This window comes from Lutra lutra, chromosome 8, assembly GCF_902655055.1.
Source record: "Lutra lutra chromosome 8, mLutLut1.2, whole genome shotgun sequence".
In the NCBI taxonomy this organism is placed as follows: Eukaryota; Metazoa; Chordata; class Mammalia; order Carnivora; family Mustelidae; genus Lutra; species Lutra lutra.
Genome location: NC_062285.1, coordinates 20,975,024 through 20,980,843, shown reverse-complemented (window position 1 = coordinate 20,980,843; position 5,820 = coordinate 20,975,024).

Sequence of the window (5,820 nt, the reverse complement as noted above, 5' to 3'; positions counted from 1 at the left end):
AGATTTTATTTATTCATTTGAGAGAGAGAGAAAGTGAGAGACCGAGAGAGTACAAGATGGGGGAAGGGTCACAGGGAGAAACAGATTTCCTGCCAAGCAGGGAGCCTGATGTGTGGCTTGATCCCAGGACTCTGGGATCATAACCTGAGTGGAAGGCAGACGCCCAACCGACTGAGCCACCCAGTTGTCCCTGTTCCCCCATTATTAAAAACATGCTTAATTAACACAGGCAACTGACAAAGAGGTATATAGCAGGTATTAAAATGGATTTTTGAGACCCAGTTTAAAGGTTCTAGTTGTTTGGTGGCTCTTCCTAGTCCTAAAGTATACAGGTAAGAAAAAGATTTATCTTTATTATAGAGAGGATTAAAGTAGTTCCAATTGGTGCTTGGCTATATATTTCTAGTTTCAGGTATCTGGGGATTTTTCTCTTTGATGTGGATTTAGAAGAAAGAGACAGTAGTGGAGAAGTTCCTCACTAACAATTCCAGCTTAGCTTCCAACCTCCCAAATGCAGTGTCATGCAAATCGCATTTGGGCCTCAAGCCCTCAGAAGCTGGTGCTGCAGAGAAGCCTAAAAAAATATTAACCGATGTCTAATTCATGGTATGATACAAGCTATTAATACAGAAACAGGGCAAACTATCATCTGAAAAGCTAGAGTAAGACAGCATGTAAATATATATTGTTCCCAAATGGAGTTGGAATGCAAAACAATGAAAAGCAAAATAGTTTGTTCACATCTTTAAGAAATAGCAAAGAGGAATGACAAAAAGATGGCTCTAAAAGCTTTAAGAGAAGGAAATTAAGAATATATAAAATACTGGTTTACCTAGTGGATGGTAAAACAAGGAAATTATAAATATTAAAGAAGGATTCAAAAAAGTCTTGGAGAGGAGGTACAGTCAATCTTCATTATTCATGGATACTGTACTTGCAAATTTATCTGCATGCTAAAATCTATCTGTAAGGCCCAAACTGATACTTAGCATGCTTTTGCAGGCATGGGTATATGCAGATTGGCAAAAAATTTGAGTCACCTAAAGCTCACGTCCCCAGCCGAGGTTAACGAAGTGAGATTCTGCTTTCTTGTTTCAGCTTTCATCCTGTAAACAAGTATCCTTTTCATGGTCTGTTTACTGCGGTGTTTCTTGCCCAGTGTCACTAATCATCTGAGAAATGCTAATCAAAACCACACCTGTTAGAATAGCTATAATAAAAAAAAAAAATTACAAAAGACAACAAATTGTTGGCAAGGATGTGTAAAAATTAGAACCCTTGTACCCTGTTGGTGGAAATGTAAAATGGTACAGCTGCTGGGGAAAACAATATGGAGATTCCACATTGTTGGGCTTTCCAACAATTTTGTGGTTAAAATGGCTTCCAAAGATAGTGCTTAAGTGCTGGCCGTGTACCTAAGCGCAGGAAGCCAGTGATGTGTCTTATGGAGAAAATACATGTGTTACATAAGCTTCATTCAGCCACGAGTTCTAGTGCTGTTGGCTGTGAGTTCCATGTTAAGGGATCAACAATATATGTAACAGTATATATAATGGGTCAACAAAATTTAGGGGGTATTTAAACAGAAACACGTAGAACATGCCTATCTCTCTCTCTCTCTCTTTTTTTTTTTCAAATTTATTTGACAGACCACAAGTAGGCAGAGAGGCAGGCAGAGAGAGAGAGGAGGAAGCAGGCTCCCCACTGAGCAGAGAGCCTGATTCAGGGCTCAATCCCAGGACCCTGGGATCATGACCCGAGCTGAGGGCAGAGGCTTTAATCCACTGAGCCACCCAGGTGCCCCAACATGCCTATCTCTTCATTGGTCAAGACTCACAAGGAACTGAATGTTGAGTTTCCCTTAGAAGCAGTGGTTCGGTATTCACTAATTCACTGTTCATGATGACTTCATAGAACAGAACTACAGTGAATAATGAGAATTAACTCTATATAATGTGTTGTAAAAGGAAGCTTAGGGGCTTGAAAGATGCATCCGTATTGTAAGATTGTCAATTCAGAGGACTGTGTCACAGTGGTCACATGAAATCACTTGGAATCAGGCAGAAAGAAAAAAATAGACTGAGTAGGCCAGCCTGATGCAGTAGGTCAAGTCTTTTGTTTTCAAATGACTATTTCAAAAGATGTAGTCAAAAGAGCCTAAATAAAGTCTTACTTGTATAATAGTAATGCAAGGAAGTTATGTGTAAGGATGACTCTGTATGGGTCATGAAATTGGAAAGCGCTTTGGAAACTACTTCTTTGTCTAAAGATCTGACAAGAGATTTTGGGGTGCCATTTGTTCCCTGGATTATCAGATACTGTCATTTGTACCCTGGATGGAGATGCTGGGATTTTTCTTTTCCTGAATATCGGTCCAGTGTTTTAACTATTGCACAATCTTATAAGATAAACATTTTGACCATGCCTTATTGTAAAATTTGAGGTGACATTTCTTCAAATATAGTTGAAGAACATAGAGAATTTATGGTACTTTGATGCTCTGTAAAAGAAAACTATTGATTAACAATTTTTTGATGGTGGAAATATGCTCTTAAATCATTATGTCATTAATATTTGATCTGAAAAACGAACTTACTATGCGCTTCAAAGCTGATGTACTATAACATTAAGTGTGTAGTTTTAAGAATCAGAGCTTCAAAATGCATCTATTTATATCAGGAAATTTAGCACACTAGAATATATCATGAATATAATGTATCAATGATTATTATATTATTATCATAATGAAGAACTTCATCTGTGTCTTTCAAACTTAAAATAACATGGGGAGGGGAGTGGTGCACCAAAATTGTCTTACTTATTTATTTTTAAAATATGTTTATTTATTTGTTTGAGATAGAGAGAGAGAGAGAAAGACAACCGAGTAGGGGAGACAGGCTCCCCCACTGAGCAGGGAGCCTGACCTGCTGCTGGATCCCAGGACCCTGAGATCATGGCGTGAGTTGAACATGACACTTAACCAACTGAGGTACCCAGATAGCCAGAAATTATGTTTCAGATGAAACTGTGAATCAAGGAGATTATTAACCCTCTCTGACGTAGCACTGACAAACAAAAGTCTAACAGGGAAAAAAATCTTTTTTTTTTTTTCAGTTTATGGAGTAAACTGGAAGTTGTAGTTAGGGAGCAAATGAATAAAAGAGCAGGTAGGGACTTTAATAGATGATATTTGGTTTTGCCATCCAGAATCTGTTTATTTTTCTTTGGGATGAATACTCTACTTTTCTTCTAGAGAACAATATATTCCTCTCTGGAAAAAAAAAATCAGAGTATTTTCCTTTACACTAAATACTTCTGGTCACCAAATGTGTGGGGGTTTTCTCAGACTGACTTCTTTTTCAATAACCAGCTGGGTGTCCTGTGTTTCGGTTTAGCTGTGACACCATGAAGTTTAAAGTTGGATCACGCAAGTTAGTGGCTTGGTCTCAAAAATTTACCCCAACTTCCAATGCCAATTTCAAGTCTCAGATTATTACCTATACTTCTAACCAACTGGCTATCAGTTGGAAGTCTTGGAAACCTTGGGTTTGGTAATTTGCTGGAATAGCTCATGGAACTCAGGGAAATATTTACTTATAGGTTACCAGTTTCTTATAAAGAATACAATAAAGGGGCACCTGGGTGGCTCAGTGGGTTAAGCCTCTTCCTTCGGCTCAGGTCATGATCACAGGGTCCTGGGATCGAGCCCTGCATAGGGCTCTCTGCTCAGCAGGGAGCCCGCTTCCTCCTCTATCTCTGCCTGCCTCTCTGCCTACTTGTGATCTCTGTCAAATAAATAAATAAAATCTTAAAAAAAAAAGAATACAATAAAGAATGCAGATGAACAGTCAAATGAAGAGATACACAGGCTAGGATCCAAGAGGGTCGTAAGCACATGAACTTCTGTCCCTGTGGAGCTGAGCTGTACCTCCCTTCAGGCCTGTGGATATGTTTACTAAGCTGACAGCCCTCTGAACTCCATACTTGGGGGATTTTTTTATGGAGGCTTCATTATGTAGGTATGATTAATCATTAATTCAACTTCCTGCCCTCATCCTCTTTCTGGAAATGTAGGGTAAGGCTAAAAGTCCTAAGCTTCTAATAATGGAATGGTCTCTCTGGTGACCAGCACCCATGCAAGAGCCCACCAAAAATCACCTTATTAGAACAAAAGACACTCTCACGCCAAAGAAATACTGAAAGATTTAGGAGTTCTGCTATCGTTTAGGAAATTACAAGGGTTTTAGGAGCATCGTGCCAGTAAAAACAGGACCAAGAACAAAATATTAGCAGGAACCCAGAGACCAATATGTACATTTTTTATTATTTCATACCGCAGTTCTTAGTCTGTGTATTGAATTGATAGACCTATATCTCAGTCTTGTCCCATCCAAGCAACACATTTCATCGGCCACAAGGATTAGTTTAATGATGGACCTGAAACTAACCAGAGCCAAAGGCATGTCTGGTGGGACTGTTGGGGGAGGGAAGCATGTGCTTTCTTTGCCCCAGTCGACCCCTTGCCATTAGGAAGGATGCATCACGGGCTCTCTTAAGAGCCAGCTATAAAATCTGATAATGAAGCTGACACAGAGAAGGTGGAGGAACTGAGAGAAGGAAACTGAATTCTATGACACTGCTTCATACTCTGGATTGGAATTTCAGCTCTATAATAATTTCCTTTTTTAAAAAAATGCTGAATTTACTCAGATTTTTTTACTCTTAGAACTAAAAGCTTCCTAATTGCTACAGATACTTAACTATTTCAAGCCCCAAATTTCAGAACCAATGAATACTTTAGCATCAAATCTCCCATTTTACCTTATTTGGCATAATATAGAAACAAGTGGGCAGTAATTTATTTTTGAAAGAGGAAGACACTTGGAAACCTTCCTGACTTTGGGAAGAGTTTAACCTTGGGCCTGTGGAGGCTCACTACACATAGAATATTACCAAGGAGATGTTCAAATACTCGTTCAATATTAGCTATAACGTTTGTTGTTTTTTTTCCCCCCTCTGGTTGTTTAAATTTCTGTTTAAGGCTGAAAATGTTTTTAAGGTACAGTACTTCTCACCTTGTTTTAGAATATTTTGATTATAAATGCACATCAGATACATTTCCATTGTGTTTTAAAAATTCTTTGCAGTTTTGATAAAAAAATGTTGACATTTCCATTCATTAAAAGTTGAAATAGGCTGATTGATTCAGCCATAAAATATATGGGCCAAATTCAAATAATCATGTCTATCATATCGCATTAGTTGTTTCAGTGGGAAGGTTCAGATATAATTGTTTGTGGGTTCTAAGATGCTTTATATAAGAAAGGTGAAACTTGAGTACCATAAAAGAATTCATGCACAGCTCTGCGAAATTGGTTCTGCTTTTTCAGTTCTGGTATTTATATGAAGAATGTAATATAGCATTAGGTAATCTTCCTGGTAGGGCATATACTTTATAGTTGGGTTACCAATCAAAATGACTGAATCAATACATCCAGATCTTATTTGATAAAGATGACAAGCAGGCTTGTGCCTTTGAGAGACATTTTGTAAATTTGACCTTTAATGTAAAAAAGGGAAATTGCGCATCTTTGATTTTTAGAATTCACCTTGTCAGAAAGCAGTCAGGGCTGTCTCTATATCATTAGTTTTAGAACAGAATTCATCTTCAAAAATATAACTCTATAAATTCAGAAAAAAGAAAAATATGTTTTAAAAGTCACTTACAGAGATTATAGGCAAGTGCAGGAAATGGGAACTACTTGGTAACCAGGGAGCCCTCTCTTCCTTAAAAGATCATTCTATCATGTAATTCACAGA